Source organism: Equus asinus, chromosome 5 (assembly GCF_041296235.1).
Source record: "Equus asinus isolate D_3611 breed Donkey chromosome 5, EquAss-T2T_v2, whole genome shotgun sequence".
In the NCBI taxonomy this organism is placed as follows: domain Eukaryota; kingdom Metazoa; phylum Chordata; class Mammalia; order Perissodactyla; family Equidae; genus Equus; species Equus asinus.
In genome coordinates this window covers 62,533,021-62,552,854 of record NC_091794.1, presented here as the reverse complement: position 1 = coordinate 62,552,854, position 19,834 = coordinate 62,533,021, and the positions used below count along the sequence as shown (strand labels likewise).

Genomic DNA, 19,834 nt, shown 5'->3' with positions numbered 1-19,834 from the left:
TCATTTTACAAGGCCAATATTACCCTGAAACCAAAACCAGACAAGGGCAACACAAAAAAGGAAATTACAGGCCAATATTACTGATGAACATAGATGCAAAAATTCTCAACAAAATATTAGCAAATCAAATACAACAATACATTAAAAGGCTCATACACCACGATCAAGTGGGATTTATTCCAGGCACATGGATGGCTCAGCATCCACAAATCAATCAATGTGATTCACCACAATAACAAAAAGAGGAATAAAAATCACATGATCCTCTCAATAGATACAAAAAAGCACTTGACAAGATTCAACATCCATTTATGATAAACCCACAGCCAACCCATACTCAATGGTGAAAAACTGAAAGCCATCCCTCGAAGAACAGGAACCCAAAAAGGATGCCCATTTTCATCACTCTTACTCAACATACTATTGGAAGTGCTAGCCAGAGCAATTAAGCAAGAAAAAGAAGAGGGATCCAAATTGGAAAGGGAGAAGTAAAACTGCCACTATTTGCAGATGACATGATTCTATATATAGAAAACCTTAAAGAATTCACCAAAAAACTATTAGAAATAATTAACAAGTACAGTAAACTTGCAGTGTACAAAATCAACATTTAAAAATCAGTCTCATTTCTATAAACGAACAGTGAACCAGCAGAAAGAGAAATTAAGAATACAATTCCATTTACAATTGTGACAAAAAGAAGAAAATACCTAGGAATAAATTTAACCAAGGAGGTGAAAGACCTATACACTGAAAACATAAGACGTTATTGAAAGAAACTGAAGAAAACATACAGAAATGGAAAGCTATTCCGTGCTCACGGATTGGAAGAATTAACATAGTTGAAATGTCTATATCACCTAAAGCAATCTACAGATTCAATGCAATCCTTATCAAAATCCCAAGGACATTTTTCACTGAAATAAAACAAAGAATCCTAAAATATATGTGGAACAACAAAAGACCCCAAACAGCCAAAGGAATCCTGATAAAAAGAACAAAGCTGGAGGTATCACACTCCCTGATTTCAAAATATACTACAAAGCTATAGTAATCAAAACAGCATGGTACTGGCAGAAAAGCAGACACACAGATCAATGGAACACAATTGAGAGCCCAGAAATAAATTCACACATCTATGGACAACTGATCTCTGACAAAGGAGCCAAGAACATACAATGCAGAAAGGGAAGTCACTTCAACAGATGGTGTTGGGAAAACTGGACAGCCACGTGAAAAAGAATGAAAATAGACCATTATCTTACAGCATACACAAAAATTAACTCAAAATGGATTAAAGACTTAAATGTAAGGCCTGGAACCATAAAACTCCTAGAAGGAAACATAGGTAGTACACTTTGACATAAGTCTTAGCAGCATCTTTTTCAATATCATGTCTACTCAGGCAAGGGAAACAAAAGAAAAAATAAATGAATGGGAGTCCTTCAAACTAAAAAGCTTCTGCATGGCAAGGAAACCATCAAGAAAATGAAGACAACTCACCAACTGGGAGAAAATATTTACAAATCATATATCTGATAAAGGGTTAATATCCAAAATACATCAAAAAACATTTAACTCAACATCAAAAAAATGAACAACCCAATCAAAATGTGGGCAGAGGATAAGAACAGACATTTTTCCAAAGAAGATAAACAGATGGCCAACAGGCACATGAAAAGATGTTCAACATCATTAACTATTAGGGAAAGGTAATCAAAACTACAATGAGATATCACCTCACACCTGTAAGAATGGCTGTTATTAAAAAGACAAGAAATAAGTGTTGAAGAGGATGTATAGGAAAAGGAATCCTCATACACTGCTGGTGGGAATGTAAATTGGTGCAGCCACTACGGAAAACAGTATGGAGATTACTCAGAAAATTATAAATAGAAAATACCATATGGTCTAGCTATTCCACTTCTGGGTATTTATCTAAAGAACATGAAAACACTAATTTGAAAAGATATATGCACCTCTATGTTCACTGTAGCATTACTCACAATAGCCAAGATTTGGAAGCACCCTAAGTGCCCATCAATGGATAAAGGGATAAAGAAGATGTGGTATATGTATATACACACAATGGAATACTACTCAGCCATAAAAAAAGATGAAATAGTGCCATTTGTGACAACACTGATGGATCTTGAGAGTATTATGCTAAGCAAAATAAGTCAGACAGAGAAAGACAATTACCATATGACTTCACTCCTATGTGGAAGATAAACACACAGATAAGGAGAACAGATTAGTGGTTACCAGAGCAGCAGGTGGTAGAGGGCTGGGGGGCAAAAGGGGTAAAGGGGCACACGTGTATGGCGACAGAGAGAAACTACACTTTTGGTGGTGAACTCAATGCACTCTACATAGAGATTAAAATATAATGATGTGTACCTGAAATTTATACAATGTTATAAACCAAAGCGACCTCAATCAAATAAATAATAATAAAAGTAATCAAACTTAGGAGAACTTCACACTACCTCCAAATATTTCCTATCAATCTTAGTAGTACATCTTATATACATGCTTTGGTTTGTCATAAACTACCTTAATACTAGCTTTGAATAAGATAAGTTAAATGGTTGTTGTTATTCTTTTTGGTATCACAATCCAAGGTACTACTTCTGTTTCCTCCAAAATAAAAGTTATCAAAAGAAAATTTTAATTATTTATATAATTAGGAAGTATGCTTTTGCCTTCTAATATTATTTCATAAGTTCAGTTTAATAAAATAAGACACAAAAATAAGGTATAATTATTGGAAAGACAACAAAAACATCATTAGAAATGGTAAGATTGTACTATACATCTAAAAAACCCTTTGATAATCACCTGGAAAGCTAGTGACTGAATATAAAATGACTACTCAAGAATCAATTCCTCCTGAACAGTAACACTAATCAATTAGATATATATTTAAAAGTTACCAATTTTTCCCACATTAATTTATGGGTTTAACACAATAGCAACCAAAATCCCAAGAGGAATATATAAACATTTGATAAGTGATTTAAAATCTACTTAGAAGAATGGTTAAAAATAGAAATTTTAAAAACTATGGCAATGAGAAGAAACTAACCCTGACTAATATTTAAAAATATTAAATACTCCAAAACTTAAAAAGTATGGAACTAGCACCAATTAGACTGAACAGTCCATAGAGCATAGTTAAAAATCTAAAATGTTTAATTCATTTGTCAACAATGATTAAAAAAACATGACAATCAATGGAAAAGTGTAACGTTGTTCAAAACCTGGTAACGAGACAATGGGTCTTCTCTTTGGAGGCAGAGGAGATCCACTTAGACCCTACCTCACAGCACACAGCAAAACAAATTCCAGCCGGTTTAACAACCAATAAACAAAGCAGAGGAAACTAAAGAAATATTTACAAAATATATTCAAAGAGCAGGGCTTCTGCAGTTAAAAATGAGAGAATGACTTAAGATAAAGACATATATTTGATTATATAAATTTTAAACTGCTAATTGTTTTAAAAGAGAACTTTATTAGGGAAAGCTCATATAAATAAGTAAAACACTTTGACTCTAATTTTAAAAAAGGAAAGACAAAAGAAATAAAGAAACAATTACAAAAAAGGAAATGCAACTGCATAAACAGTATATGAAAAAATATTCTCTATCATTAGGAATTAAGGCAAGATGAAATATTAAAATGCCATTTTCATGTATGAAATCAGTAATGATTTTTAATAAATAATACTCAATTTGAATAAGACTCATTGAAATAACCTAGTACATTAATTCTGAGAGTATGAAAGCAATCTGGCAATACAAACCATTAAATATTAAAACATTCCATACCTTAAACTGAATAATCACTATTCTGGGATGCTAAGAAAGCATTCCTAAATACCTATTTTTAAAAGCTTTATGCATAAAATTGTCACTGCACAGTTATTTCTACTTTTGAATTTAAAATTATTTTCTCATTTTAGAAGTAATAAGAAGTAGATTGTAAAAATTTAAAAATAAAAACTAGGAAAAAGTCCCCAAATAAAATTCCATCCCAGAAATAACCACTCTTCACACTTCTAACTTATCCATCATTTTTCCCCACTTAAAATATTAGGAACAGAAGCAACAATATCCCAACAAAAAGCACACTCCATGCTCAAATCTTGGTTCCTAATACTATTCTTGATTAAAAGGAATCAGGGCTCCCAGAGAAATGGTTGATTCTAGGGCCTGGGCCATGTAATGCCACAAAGTAAGAAAGTATTCAAAAAAGCAAAACATTGAAGAACGTCAAAGAGACACAGGAGCCAACGGAAAGAGCTCCACTGGCCAAAGCTGGGCAACAGAATAAGTGACATACTACTGGATTACAACTCAAACTACAAATAAATATCCATGAATCCATACTGATATAAATTAATGACTGAGTAAACACATAAACAGGGGTAAAGAGACAACTCTCCCATATAGAAGAATCCCAAGTAAGTTAATGTAGATGCTGCTCCTTCCAGGAGGGGAGCTGATGCCCCACCCCTTAACTGTGGCTGTGCATAGTAACTTCCTCCTAAAGAGTCAGTATCAAAAGGGGGAAAAAAGAGTAACTTTACAGCAGAGAACCCTGTAACCAAATCTTTTATGAGTCAATTTATAATAGGAATAAAAACCTAAAAGAAAAGAAAATCTCTACCTACAGCAGTTAAATACATTAGAAAGCAACTTACCTCCAGTTTAAAAGCCAGGCCTACGAATGGGTGAGAACTGTCTCTTTTGGAGTTCATTAAGATTTTGGTTTTTTCTTTTGAATCACTTAAAATAAAAGAAACATAAATCTATGAGATGCAATATTTAATACTTCTTTTATATCAATTTCTTTCATCAGAGTATTAGCTAAGAAAATGCACGTGTGTTAAACATTTCTGACCTCACATAAATGAAATTTCTTTGAAAGAGATCAGTAAGAGTAACTTCCTTGGGCTTAGTTACAACATGGTGACAGGACCAGAGCAGACTAAAAAATACAGAAATTATCTGGTACAGACAGGAAAGAAAAATAATCAATGCGTGCTTAAAAAAGTCTGTTTCTTAAAGGAACCATTGCTTTCATATTGCGTAAGTGTTAACGTATTTCTGCAGAAACTAGGAGTCAGTTTGCAAGACTTACTCCTCCTGATGAAGAAGAGCATAATTCGGGACTTCAGATGGATTCGGTAGATACTCTAAAACAGCATCTAAGAGAGGCTGGACGCCTTTGTTCTTCAAGGCACTTCCCAAAAAGACAGGAGTAAAGGACCTATTTAGAGTAGCTCTTCGGATTGCAAGCTGCAACAGAAAAAAATTTAATGATTAGTTAATCTTAAAAATTACATTTTTTGTTTCAGATCAATTATAAACCAACAAATGAATGAAATGCATTGATACTCTTTGAAGTACTGGCTCTAGCGGAGACTAGCATCAGGTTCTCTATAACTTAAGGTCAAAATACAAAGAAAAAGAAACAAAATCAGTTCCTTTTTCAGGGCTTGGAAGCTACGTACTGTACAACGGCTTTCAACATTCTTGGAATGTCACTAATTTTCAATTTGGCAAAAAAAGATACATACATATAGAAAATAGACACATACACAGAAGAGTGTGAACAGTATGCTAACACTTGCACATAATAGAGGGAAAAGTTATACATATGCAAAAAAAAAATCTCTGGAAAGATACAACAGAAACCATTTACCAGTAACCTGCTTTAGGGAGGGGCAGAGAACTGAGCAGAGGGGAGACAGGTGGGAGATTTTTTACTGTATATCTTTGTATACTTTAAAAAATTTTAAACCATATGAAAGTATCATCTATTAAAAACACTTGGGGCCAGCCTGGAGGGGCAGTGGTTAAGTTCGCACCCTCCACTTTGGCAGCCCAGGGTTCACCAGTTTGGATCCCCAGCAGGGACCTACACACCACTCATCAAGCCATGCTGTGGTGGCATCCCACATAGAAGAATTAGAAGGACTTACAACTAGCATATACTACTATGTACTGGGGTTTTGGGGAGGAAAAAAAAGAGAAAGATTGGCAACAGACGTTAGCTCAGGGCCAACCTTCCTTACCAAAAAAAGGCATACCTTAGAAAACACTTGATTGTTTATTTATTTATTTTTTAAAAGAACATACATACAGGAAGTCCAGCGGTACGGATCACTCATCATAAAGGGCAATGAGAGTAAGAGGCTCTACAATAACGAACGCCAGGCTTTAGTGCAAGCCCTATCAGTGGGCCTCAGGCTGCATCCCCAGGTGCCCGAATGGCCCAGGAGGTCTCCAAGCGTCAGCAGTGGAGCGTCAGCTCTTGCAGCTGAAAGAGGCCAAGGGCAGCGCTGTGGCCACAACCTACCTCTGCAGAAATATGGAGCCAGCATACAGTTATTTGTCAGTCCTCATGAAAAAAAAAAAACTACCCTCAAAAAGCTTAAAGCAAAATATTTATAACCAAAATTTTTAAACATCACGAAAATGAAAAGTAAGATAACAGCTAGCATGATAAAACAGAGCAGAACAGGGGAAAACATGCACAGCAAAAAAACAATTACTATTTGAAACTACCTTAGCAACTTGATTTTGCCATTGCTAGGAACCAAAAATGGCTAGGTCACTAACCACCGAGGCTACCCAGGCCACATGGTCACATCCTTGACCTTCCACCCCTCCCTTATACGCAAGTAGGGGCATATAAGAATCTTACCATGCTTACTTTACATCCATTGGATAGAGAAACAAATAGTGGTAGATAAATAGAAAAACTATTCCTATACCAGCCTAACAAAAGCTGTACTTTTCCAAAATTTTCCCTTGTTTTCTTAAGAAACACTTTGTTGACTTCCACTGTCTCTAATAATAATATATCCAACAATACAGAAACTAAAGTTACCCACGCATCCTGTGCAGAAAACAGTAAACACAGCAGGACTGGAAGTGCTATCCTGAGAATGGCCTGCTTGCAAGGTTGGCCCCTGGCTGGTGTCTGGGAACCAGGATTTCAGGAGGGTGCCCAGCATTCCCAGAAGTGCTAAGACTGGTTCACCGGGCCAAGACTGTTTGTACAATGTGGTGTATGCTAAACACCTGCTTTCCCTCTGGGAGTCCAGGAATTGGTGCATGCCAGGTAGAGGGTGTCATGTGACCAGCCCCCAATAAAACCTTAGGCACCGAGTTTCTGAGAAGCTTCCCTGGTAGATATTTCACAGGCGCAGGCACCACTTGCTGCTGGAGGAGTCAAGCACGCCTACGTGACTACACTGCGAGAGAACTCGTGGAAGCTTACACACGGTTTCTTCTGGACTTCACTTCACGTGCCTATTCCCTGTGCTGATTCTGCTGTATGTCCTCTCTCTGTAAGAAATCACAGCCTTGAGTGTGACTATGTCCTGAGTCCTGCGAGTCCTCCTAGTCAACGAACCTGGGCGTGGTCGTGGGGACCTCTTCCACATTCTGTTTAATAGATAAAAACCTAACTCTCTATTGTGGTTCCCAGGACACAATACTTGACTTTATTTATGGCCAGACCTATCCCTTCCTACACTGTGTTCCCTACTCATCAGAGAACTGAGGTGGTGAGCTTTGTGAGCGGTAAAGGACTAAGTTATGAGATATATTAGTAAGCATCCTCAGCTTCAACAGTTCTTTCCTTGGGCATCTGACCTAGAAACTCCATGAGTGCAATGTTTTACACACAATAATTACTTATGTGATTTCTGCTAAGTGCATGAAGTGGTTAGACAAAATGAATATCAGTCATTTTTTTATAATGATAAAATGTCCATAAAATAAAATTTACCATTTTAACCATTTTTAAGTTTACGGTTCAGTGGCATTATGTACATTCACATTGCTATCTTACCATCACCACTATCCATTTCCACACCTTTTTCATTATCCCAAATTGGAACTCTGTCCCCAGTAAACTCCCCCTTCGGCCCCTCCCCAGCCCCTGATTAGCACTATTCTACTTTCTGTCTCTAGGAATTTGACTGTTCTGTGTACCTCATATACGTGGTACATATTTGTTCTTTTGTGTCTAGCTTATTTCACTTAGCATAATGTCTTCAAGGTTCATTCACATAGTATGTATCACAATCTTATTCCTTTTTAAAGGCTCAATAATATTTCATTGTATGTATATACCAATTTTGTTTATCCATTAATCCATTGGCGGACATTTGGGTCATTTCCCCCTCCTGGCTACTGTGGATAGTGCTGCTATCAAAACGGTGGACAAGTACGTTTGAGTCCCTGTTTTCAGCTCTTCTGGGTATACACAAGTGCAATTGCTGGATCATACAGTAGTTCTGTTTAGTTTTTTGAGGAACTGCCATACTGTTTTCTACAGCAGTTATATCATTTTACATTCCCATCAGCAATGCACAAGGGTTCCAATTTCCCCACACCCTTGCCAACACCTATTATCTGCTTTTTTGTTTTTTGGAAATAATAGCCATCCTAATGGATGAAGCAGTATCTCATTGTGGTTTTGATTTGCTTTCCCTCATGGTTCACAATCTTAAGCATCTTTTCATGTGCTTATTGGTCATTTGTTATCTTCTATGCAGAAACATATAATCAAAAAATGGCTACCAGTCTTAGGCAGGGATCTTCTCTTTATTTGTAAAGAGTTGAGCAATGAAGTGAAAGACTCTATACAGCCTTCCAAACAGTACAACAGTGTAAGTACCAACATGCAGTCAGCAAACACTTAGCAGCCTTGTCTCTTAATCTCTCTTATTGCTGTAACATTTCTCTACATATCTTCTTTCTTTCTAATAAGGACATACCCAAGAGGTTAGCTATTTAAGTATCTTTTTTCTAGAACAAACTATGACTCCTTTTCCATTTAAAAATATTACATAACTCATTACTTAAAAAAAAACGAGTACGAGACCATGTCAAGCATTAATTTTTCCTGAGGAAGATTCGCCCTGAGCTAACATCTGTTGCCAACCCTCCTCTTTTTTTGCTTGAGAAGACTGGCCCTGAGCCAGTCTTCCTCCACTTTCTACACTTGCATGGCTGACAAGTGGTGTAGGTCTGCCCTGGGATCCAAACCCGGGAAGCCAAAGCAGAGCACAATGAACTTAACCACTAGGCCACACGGCTAGCCCTCGAGTACTTTTTGAAGAAAGCAATCATGTTAAATAAGTTTACTCAGATTCCATGAATAAGCCCATCGGAAAGCATCACATCTCCTCGCTGCAAACCAGACCCCCCACCTCGTGCTTTGTCAACTTAAGGCCCAGTTCGACGGCACCTGCCTTTAAATCAGAAACAGAGGGGATTTTTTCTTCCGGGAACATCTCACCAAGCTGCTCGTCTGAATTAGCAACACACTCAATCAGCTCCTGCCGGCGGTCAGCTGCTGCTGCTCTGAATTCTGCCGGAATTTCTCCGTATCGAACAACTTGACTAAGAAAAGAAACGTTTATTTTGGTACTTTGAGGATATTCGATTAAACACATAAAGCACTCATGAAGAAGATAAACCAATGGCTAAAATATTTTTTCAGATGAGAAAGAGCTCTGATATATTTGCAGTATAATGGCAAATAAGATTAACATACAGCTTTAAAGTTCAGACAAAACAGTGGGCAAAATACTTCACTGACACAGCCAGAACAAACCGCTCAAGGGTGTCCTGCTAGTGAATGGAAGCAGCAGGATTCGAAACCAGTCTGACCCCAAAGCCCATGTGAGCACCTGAAAATTTATTACCCAAATGAATCAGAACATCATGGTCTCTAACAAGCAGATTTAGAGACCCGACTCCATTGCTTTCCATTAATAACAAACCAATCACATAATTTTTAACACAGACTAACCCATTTTGCAGTAAAAAAAAAAAAAAAAAGGTTACTAAATACGCAGACTCTTCAACTTTGATCCCAATGCTTCATTCCTCTAGGGGACGAATAGCTAAGAGTCACAAATAAAACATACACAACCAAGAAATGGATACACCTGACACTTAGAAACAATAGTCTGACAGTTTTCAAAGTATTTCTTTAAAAATGGAACTTAATGTCAAAAAATAATAAGCTTTTCAGAAAACACATTTCTAAATCCAAAAAAGTAAAAGAAGCCAATTGCAAACGATCAGAAAATAATTATTATCCTAAAGAATGCTCTTCACAGCTTTTAGAGCTTAATTCCTTCCTTCCCGCAAGCTCCCTGACCCTTAGCGTTTCACATCAGAATATACACATGCCCGGCGGGCCAGCGCTGAGCAGGGGCAGGTATATTAAGAGGTTCCACCTGGGGTTCTGATGCACAACAAAGTTGACAAGCCTTCACTTTAGAGGACAGAAACGTGTGCCCTGGTAATTCTGGGGAAGTGGATTTAATCCTTTACCTACCAACATGTTTTGAGTCCCTGTTACATACCAGGTTGTTCTGGGGCTAGGGACATGAAGGAATAAGCCTGACAAAAATCCCTGTCCTCTTGGGCCTTACATTCTAAGGGGGACAGACAAACTTTGTTGCTGTCACACGAAAAGTGAGAGAAATGCCTCATCCGCTGGACAGCCTCCATCTTTTCCCTAACTACAAGATGAGATAAACTCTACAGCTAATTGATCATAGGCCCTATCACCCACCTGCAGGACCAGCAATCCCAGTTCCAGAGCAGAGGAAGGAAATCCCTCAAGAAGTACCTTTGGAGAAAGTGCCAGGCCCTTGGGGCCACTCCTCAGAACAAAGGGTCATTTACCACTCCCCACATTGTCTAGATTAGTGCCACTCAAAGTGCGGTCTGCAGACTTGCAACATCAGCATCACCTGGGGGCTTTCCAGAAACGCAGATTCCAGGCCCCACCCTAGATGTACTGAATCTCCGAAGGAAGATCCAGGAACATGTGCGTTAACAAGCTCTCCAGGGGATTTTTGTGAATGCTGTGGTTTGATAACCACTGGGCAATTATAGTGCTTTGTATGCAAAGGCCACTCAAAAGTGGACTGATGGACCAAATACCATGTCAAAAAGTTACCAATTTGCTTCTTATATTGCCCAAACCACATCTGTGCAATTTTTAACCGCCTTTACATATTAATCTTTTTATATTTGTAATCTCATGAAATAGGCAGAGAAAATATTTATGATCCCTATTTTCTTCATAGTTTTTGTCACAAGACCCAAGACATAGCAGCTGCTCCAAAAAAGTTTGCAGAATGAATGAACAAATAAATAAATCAGTTGAAAAAGAGAGATTGCATTCCTAGCCCAAGCTGAAGGCCTCCTTCCACCACACCAGGCAGGGCACAATGTGATAGAAATCAATTAGCGAAAACTTAACCTACGCTCCCTTGGAATGAATACTAAGCAAAATAGGAAGAAACCAGGATTAAAGGCATTGGAACAGAATCAGCTTAAAGGATATTCTCCCAGCCTCATTTCAAAAAGATGTTTACTCTGAGTTTAAAGAACTCATTCTTTTCCTTCTCTTTCATACTTTTTAAAATGTAAGATTTTAATATATTTTTAATACTTACCCAAAGTCTCCATCAAAATAGATGGCTCGCTCCTCAATAAGATCTATAATCCCTTTAAAATCGCTCTCCAAACCAATGGGCATCTGCACAAACGCTGCATTATGACTTAGCTTAGACCTGAAAAATAAAAATACATACGTTTACCTCTTTCTTCACCCCAAATGTCTCTGAAATGACAAAATAAATATAAAAAGAAATCTATGGCAGATGAGGTGGGACAGCGAGGGGTGTCACCAGCAGGTCAGAATGGAAGACATACGGCAGTCAGGGACAGACTGACAACCAAACTCTTCGTGCTCAGGAAGCCACAACCCTATTTAGGCAACAAAAAGAACTCTGAAGTAAGTGTTTTGCCATCAGATCCCCAGAATAGCCTGGATCAGAAACCGAAGGGGGAGGAACAGGTCAATGGGTAGCTGGCCAGGAAATCTGAAGATGGTGGGGTAACTGTGCCCACGCCTCATTCTCGGATCAGCCGACTCTCGTGAAGCCGAGTACTGCCATCTGAAGAGGAAGTTCTTAGGGGAAGACTCTCAGAGTAGGTGCTAAAGGCAGACACTCGTCACCAGCCCGTATCCCGACTCAGGCCAACCACTGAACAGAAGCCACACTCACCAGCAGGGCTTCTCCCTCAAGAAGAAATGGGCTCCAGCTACCAACATCCAGTCTAGACTTTAGGCCCCCATTTGTAACTATGGATAGATAACTAACAATCACCAAATATTCGAAGGAAACCAATAGCTTGAAAGAGAGGCATGAGTTCAAGAAATAGAACTAACGTCCAAAGAGAGAGTTACTATAAGAAAATAAAGTGTAAAGATGAGAAGTAATTACCTCTATTAACAAAGATGTTGCAGTAAAAGAGAAAGTTTATGGAAATTAACTATATAATTGCTGAAATTAAAAAGAAAAATATAGGTTAAACAAGAGAAGGGATACAGATGAATATCAGAGTAGTAAGCTGGAAGACTGACCTCAAGAATTCTCTTGTGACCCAGTGCAAAATGAGAAGGAGACAGAAAGTATGGCAGAAAAGTTAAGAAGGCGAGATTCAGGAGTTTCAAAATCTGTTTAATGAGAGTTACAAAATGGGAAAACAGATTAAAGAGAGTAGGGGTCAGCCCAGGGTGCAGCAGTTAAGCACACACATTCCACTTCGGCGGCCTGGGGTTCACCGGTTCGGAACCCATGGCACCACTTGGCACGCCATGCTGTGGTAGGCGTCCCACACACAAAGTAGAGGAAGATGGGCACGGGAGTTAGCTCAGGGCCAGTCTTCCTCTGCAAAATGAGGAGGACTGGCGGCAGATGTGAGCTCGGGAATAATCTTCCTCAAAAAAAAAAAAAAAAGAGAGTAGACTAAAGAACCAAAGTAGAAAAATAAACGCTAACAGAAAATTTTCCTGGAATTCAGAAAAAGACTTGGGAAGAGTCCACTACTGCCAAGTACAAGTAAAATATAAGTAATAAAGGCAAAAAAGTGAAAACGTTCTATTTTACCAAGAAAATATGACAAACATCCAATAAAGAAAAATTTCATTCTCATGTTCCCAAATAGCTCACTTCCATCTGAGTGCACACAGTGATACAAAGGTCCTCAGCACCATCCCTCCCGGCACTGGACACATCACTCAGTCTCTCCACTACCACGAACCCAACTGCCTACACCCATCAATCAGCTCTGCCATGGGAAAGCTGAGTGGGAACGCTACAGCTCCATTTACACAGTTACAAAGGGTGAAGAGCGAAACGTGGACTCTTCCCAAGGCTATGTGACACACACAGTATTGTGCAAAATGTAAAATGCCACAAATACCACTGGGTAACATCTGGCACAGAAAGAAGTGCTACTGTGTCTCAGCAAATATGTTACCACATGAGAGCAAGGGAAGAGAGCAGACTACCTAAGGGCATTAATTAAAATTAGTTGAAGATGATCTTTTAGGTTTGTCTCAGTAAATGCAAGTACTTTTAGGATCTAGCCAGGCCTGGTGGTCAGTGGTAAGATCTGGCGCTCTCACCATGCCGCCTGAGTTCATTTCCCCATTAGGGAACCACACCAACCCTCTGTCGGTTGTCATACTGTGGTGGCTGCAGGAATTCAAACACCAGCAGGGTCACCCAGGGTGGGCAGGTTTCAGTGGAGCTTCCAGACTAGACAGACTGCGAAGAAGAGCCTGGTCACCCAGTTCCAGAAAAAGTGGCCATGAAAACCCTGTGAATAGCAGCGGAATACTTCTGACGTAGCGCCATAAGGTGAGAGGACGGCGCAGAAAGACACCACTCTGCTGTGTCACTAGGAGTCGGAATCATGTCAACAGCTCTAACAAACTTTTAAAATCTACTCTAGATTATGACTTTTCTAACTATAGCAAAACAGTAATTGCCAGATTGTCTTCTGAATTCACCTTCAACAACCCTACAATTTAAGTCATATTTTCACCATTTTACAGAGAAGGTAGTTGATGAGATCACAACACAAATCAAACTACTGACCTCAGTGTTCCACTTACTAAGATAAGTCACTCACATAAATAAATTTCTTTTTCCAGTGACACTGAATCAATCGTAGTTCTGGAGGTAAGGTTTGTTATCCAGATGGTCACAACCCCTGTCCTTTCTCAGGCTCGGTACCTCATTTACTGTAGGGCCCTGGCTGGGTTGGAGCCCACGCGGTCCAGTTTGTTAATGAAAGTTAGGAATGGAACATTGTAGCGCTTCATCTGACGATTAACAGTCATGGTCTGGCACTGCACCCCTCCGACAGCACAGAGAACAAGGACTGCACCATCCAACACTCTCAGGGCCCTTTCAACTTCTATTGTGAAGTCCACGTGCCCTAAATGAGACAAAGAAGTGTGGGAGAGTCTTAAAGAGCGGTCTGATTTTTTTATAACATGCAAAATTAAAAGTTTTTTATCTTTCACGACATAAGTCTTCTAATTAGAATGTGGATTTCTTTTTTCTTTTTTAAAGATTCTATTTTTCCTCTTTCTCCCCAGCGCCCCCCAGTACATAGTTGTATATATATTCTAGTTGTGGGTCCTTCTAGTTGTGGCATGTGGGATGCCGCCTCGGCATGGCCCTATGAGCGGTGCCATGTCCACGCCCAGGATTCAAACCGGCAAAATCCCAGGCCGCTGAAGGGGAGCATGCGAACTTAACCACTTGGCCACGGGGCCGGCCCCTAGAATGTGGATTTCTTAAATCACTCATACCATTCACCCAGCATAAGGTCCAGAGCCCCAAATCACTTCAAAAAGATACCAGGACATGGGCACCTTTGGATCAGCTACAACACATAAAACGTGAGAACCTTCCCACTCACAAATTATTTGCACTATTTTTCAAGGAAACTACATAAGGACGAAATGCTCTAGGTCCCAAGTCAGATTTCTCTAATAGGAAATTCACAGTCACACTTTAGAGTATTATTTGATACTCAACAATGAGCTGGGTCATAGAATAGAAAAGAAGTAAATGGGCTTTTGCCAAAATAAGCTGCAACAAAACCAAGAACTCAGCTTACCAGGAGTATCTATAATGTTGATGTTGACATCCTTCCACACGGTATAGGTGGCCGCTGACTGAACAGTGATTCCTCTTTGTCTCTCTAGTTCCATGGAATCCATGACAGCACCAACGCCATCTTTACCTTTCACCTAAACACAAGCACAGTGATTCAGATTTCTGTCCCTATATTCCAAGAAGGAAAGAAGTCTTTACTGAGGTGGAACTAGAGCACAGATGGTTAACTGGGCAATTTCCAAAGAAGCCTAATCACCAAACCAGATCATCTCTTGAAATAGAAAACTGGTAATAGGTTTTACCCTCTGTGAACTGTCTAACCCTCTTTTCACTGCTGCTCCCAGCAAGGGCTCCCACAGAGCGATCACCTGGTCTGAAAGCCATTGTTGCTCCCTCTGCCCCGCTCCTGCCCACCGGCCTCGTGTTAGTCCGGGAGCAGATGTTCAGAGAACGGGTTCTGCCCTGCTCTGCTGCATGTAGAGTCTGAGGCCCAGGTGGGAAGGATTCAGCTTTTAAAGCGTATGATTTAACAAGACGATCTTTTATCTGAAGAAATATTTTTAAATGGAAAGTTAAGTCACTCAATGATATAATAATTTCTTCAAGAGAGTTTCAAGATCTAAAAAAATTTTTTCTGCTATATGTATTTAACTCAAGCTCATACTATATATTTAAAACCATTTTTTCCACTTAACATTATAAACATCTCTAAATAACATTAAAAATTATGTATATACTATTTTAATGGCTGTTGAAGGGTACATCATATTGACAACACTCTTAAAAGACAATCTACTCAAGATACCCACAGTGATGGTCTAGACGGATTCCTGAGAGCAACATTTCAGGCCAACTTGAGCAATCCTCTGTGTGATATGACTGACTAAAGATCCACGGTTACCATTCTTTTAACCTTTCAAGTTTTGTGAAGTTTATCAAACCATTAACTACAAAACAAGTAAAACCAAGCTCTAACTACTCTGGAGCCCACCACAACCACACACCTCATGCATCTTTGCAATCCTGCCGGTGTACTAAAGCACCCGTTCTGTCAATGTGGCTTTCCCAGAATCAATGTGAGCTGAGATTCCAATATTTCGTATTTTCTCGTTGGGAATCACCCCTGATGAACACCATCGCAGACCTTCCAATTAACCTGAAAAGTAAGAGAGATCAATTCAGTGCACTTTTTCTAAGAGAGAGCATGGGTTCAGCGGACATCGTTCCTCCAGAGAAACTCAACGGACACAAAACACCATACGAGACAGCTTGGAAAGGCAAAAGAGGGCACGTCTCCACCGCAACTCCCGAAACCAAAGGGAAGGCTGCAGGGGAGAGCAGAGAAGACACAGCCTGAAAACAAATACATAATCAACCAATCAGAAAAAGCTGCTCGCATTAATTATATAATTAACTAAAAGGGGACAACTACTTTTATCAAATGTTATAGGTTTGAAAGTATACACTAGGGATAATAAAATCAGAAAGATAGATCCTAACAACTACTTTACTAGGAACTAGAGTTTTCATCTTAAGTTCTGCTGTTTCCCCTTCCCCCTTAGTCTCGTTCACAGCTAGCAAGGCCGTCCGAGGACTTCCGTGCTTCACGCGGTGGTACCGACAGCTCTAACGCAACCCACAAAAGGTTTCCAATTCCTTCTACACAAAGTTAACGACTTTTTTTTAAACTTTATTTTACTTGGGGCGGGGCGGGGGGGACAGGGCAGAATCCTGCATTTTATGGAATTAAGACACAATGTAAACCACTGCCCACAGGGCTGCACATCCAAGTGCACTGCGGTCATTTGTGGGCAGAGGGAAGCACAACTTGGAAGCGGCGGGTAAAACTAATGGGAACCCTGGCGCCGGGCGCCTCCAGAGTAAACCCAGGGAAGCCTGCGAGCCGCGCGCGCCAGGCCCGGGCACAGCGGGCCACCGCCCCCCGACGCCAGCCCCCGGGCGCGCCCCGCGGCCGGCACGGACAGGGAGAGGGACCCGGGCCGCTCCGAGGGCCACGCGGCCAGGGGACAGTCCGGGCTCGGCCCCGCTCCCCGGGCACTCTACCTGCCTCCCCTGCCAGCCCAGCGCGGCGGGGACCCGCGGGAGCCCGCGCCCCAGGGCCGCGGCCGTCCCCAGCAGCCTCATGGCCGGCGCAGAACCGGAGCGCAGGGCCCGCGGCTCCGGGATGCTCAGCAACCGGCACCGCGGCGGGAGACCTTCAAAGTCACGCCGGCCAGCAGCGCCTGAAGAGCACTTCCGGGGCGAAGGACGCGAGCGCGGAGGGACGAAGGGAAAGAGGGAGGAGCTCCCGGATCTCAGGGCCGAGCAGCGCCCTCCGCTGCCCGGGCGCCCTCTGCCGACGAGGAAGAGGAGCTGCAGTCGCTTCGCCGAGCTCATCCAGCCTTGCACGCTCCCAGAGCGCTGCAGCCTTTTGGGATGTGGTGCCAACTGTAGCAACCCGGAGAAACGTTTTTTAACAGAATTTAAGTGACAAAAAGAGCAGTTGTCATCTATGCTACCATCACAGATATGAAAAAATACTTATCTACAGGACACGACCTGAAAAGAATGTGGAAAAATGATGACTGAACTATCAATTACAAGTGCTTTTTCTCATCTCGAACGTTCCGTCGTTCTTCGGTGTTAGGCGTTTTAGGGCCAGTTCATATGGAAGACAGCATCCTTGACGATTCCACTTGGAGGCATCGCGAACTTACTATGTCCGAAACGAAGCGTCTGATCTCCCTCCCAGCACCGTCTTCTGCAGTCGTCTTCATCTCATAAACCGCAGCCGGTGCCGCACTCAGTCGCTGTGAGCGCGCCGTCTCCTGGCAGCGCGTGCCTTAACCCCTCGCCGGGGGTCGGGGCCGCGCGCCAGCCCGCCTCTCCCGCCCCGGCCCCCTGCCCCCCGCCCCGCCGGCCGCTCCTGCCCGCGCTTTCCCTCCGTGCAGGCGGCCGCTCAACGGGGTGCTCCAGGCCCGGCTCTTCCGCGCCCGCGAGCTCCTCCCCGTCGCTCTTCTCGTGCGGCTTCGCTCTGCAGAGCGCTTCTCAGACCAGACGTCTCACACACCTGAGCGCTGTCTCCTTTCCCAGTGAGGTCAATGCCGTGAGAACAGTGACTGGGCTGTGGATCGCTGGGTCGCCCTGCGTGGGCTAGGTGCTCAATGATATTTGTGGAATGAACGAGATCGAATAAATAGAAATCAGAGGAAATTACAAGGGACAAGTAAAACCAGAGACTCAGTAATGAATTTCGAATTTACTTTTTGTATATCATCCATATATTAATTTACAAAAAAAGATTAAGCTGCTTTGATGAATAAATCCGTTAACACTGAATATACCATTAAATAAACTTTTTCATTTATAGACTTTCGGAGATTGTCTTAGAAGCCTTTATATGTATTTGTTTAAAATATATAAACACATAATTATGTAAATGGTAATAAAATTTTAAGATATAATTATTTAATAGTACATATAAAACAGTACATCTGTTACACTGAAATTACCACTTTAACAGTTTCCTTGAGGAAAAATTCATACTCATTATCTTCTATGTGTGTATATTTTCATATTTTTCCGTAATTATTATACAAAGTATATCTTATTTTTATTAATCACTTTTAACCAAAGGGATCAACTATTTTCTCCACAGAGGAAACTAAAAGACAAAAAACCAAGAAGTCTCTAGCTAAATTCTTATGTGTACACATTATATGGTACCTCTGTTAAGTTTTACAATGGCAAAATACACATATATGGTATCATCCAAAACATTTGCATATTCTTTTAATCCAGTCACTTTATAAATGTATAAGAATAAAGATACATTGAAATTATCTTTAGTGACCAAAGCTTTGTACCATTTTTCACTTATAAATTACGCAAGTATCCAAGGGCTAATTGCACATTTTCTAAGGTCTTGAGAAGTTACCTGAGGATTTGAATAATTGCAATTTTAGCTAACACATTTGGTCCTTATAATTAATAGAATTACAATTTCATAAGGTCAAAACCCCTTTAAAGGATATCTGTATTACAGCTTTATTTAAACACCATTTTATATTTTGTAACCTTACATAATTGGTGAGTCAGTGATAACTTATTTGACCTATAAGATGAATACAGGAAAGTTAGAAAATTTAAATCATGAGAAGTTCAACCTTAGTTTTATATAAGCTAGAATATTTTATTAGCATTAATTTTAAATAATAAAACCTGGAGAAGACATATAGTTGATTTAAAGAAATATTCATTCATTAGTTTGCCCAAATTCATCCACTTATCGGAAATATTTCATAAACCTTTTTTAAAAATACTTTATAAACCTTATATTCATAATCATTAAATCATATTTAAAAGCTCCTCTTTTATCTTAAAACCTTTCTGCTTATAACCATAATAGCAAAGGCTATTATTTAAATTCGCTCATCCACATTTTACGCAAAAGCAGCACAAATAGTTTATTGGCTTTTTTCTCTTAGCCATTTTGGATATTCATTTGCACCAGATAGTCCTAGATTGCACATATGACAAAATTATTTTTTTCTGAATTCATCTTTAAAAATTTTCAAGTGAGAGGAAAAAGAGAAATAGGAAAAAAGGTGAGCTAGAGCCAGCTTTATACCATTAAAAGATAAATTGAGGCATATTAAAAATTTTGACTTTGAGCAAAAATGGGTTAAAATCTGGCAGCAGCAAATGGGAAGTGGTCAGGAACAGCCCACCAGCGGGAGCCAGGGGAAGACTTTGTAGAGAAGAGGCAGAGGCCAAGCAAGGCGATCACTAGGCGGG

The 19,834-nt window shown here is 40.2% G+C and overlaps 1 pseudogene; it reads right to left on the bottom strand.

The window, feature by feature from the left end:
• Positions 1-17,748, bottom strand: part of LOC139045288 (elongation factor G, mitochondrial-like) — a 55,748-nt pseudogene extending 38,000 nt beyond the window's left edge.
• Positions 17,749-19,834: the final 2,086 nt, after the last annotated feature.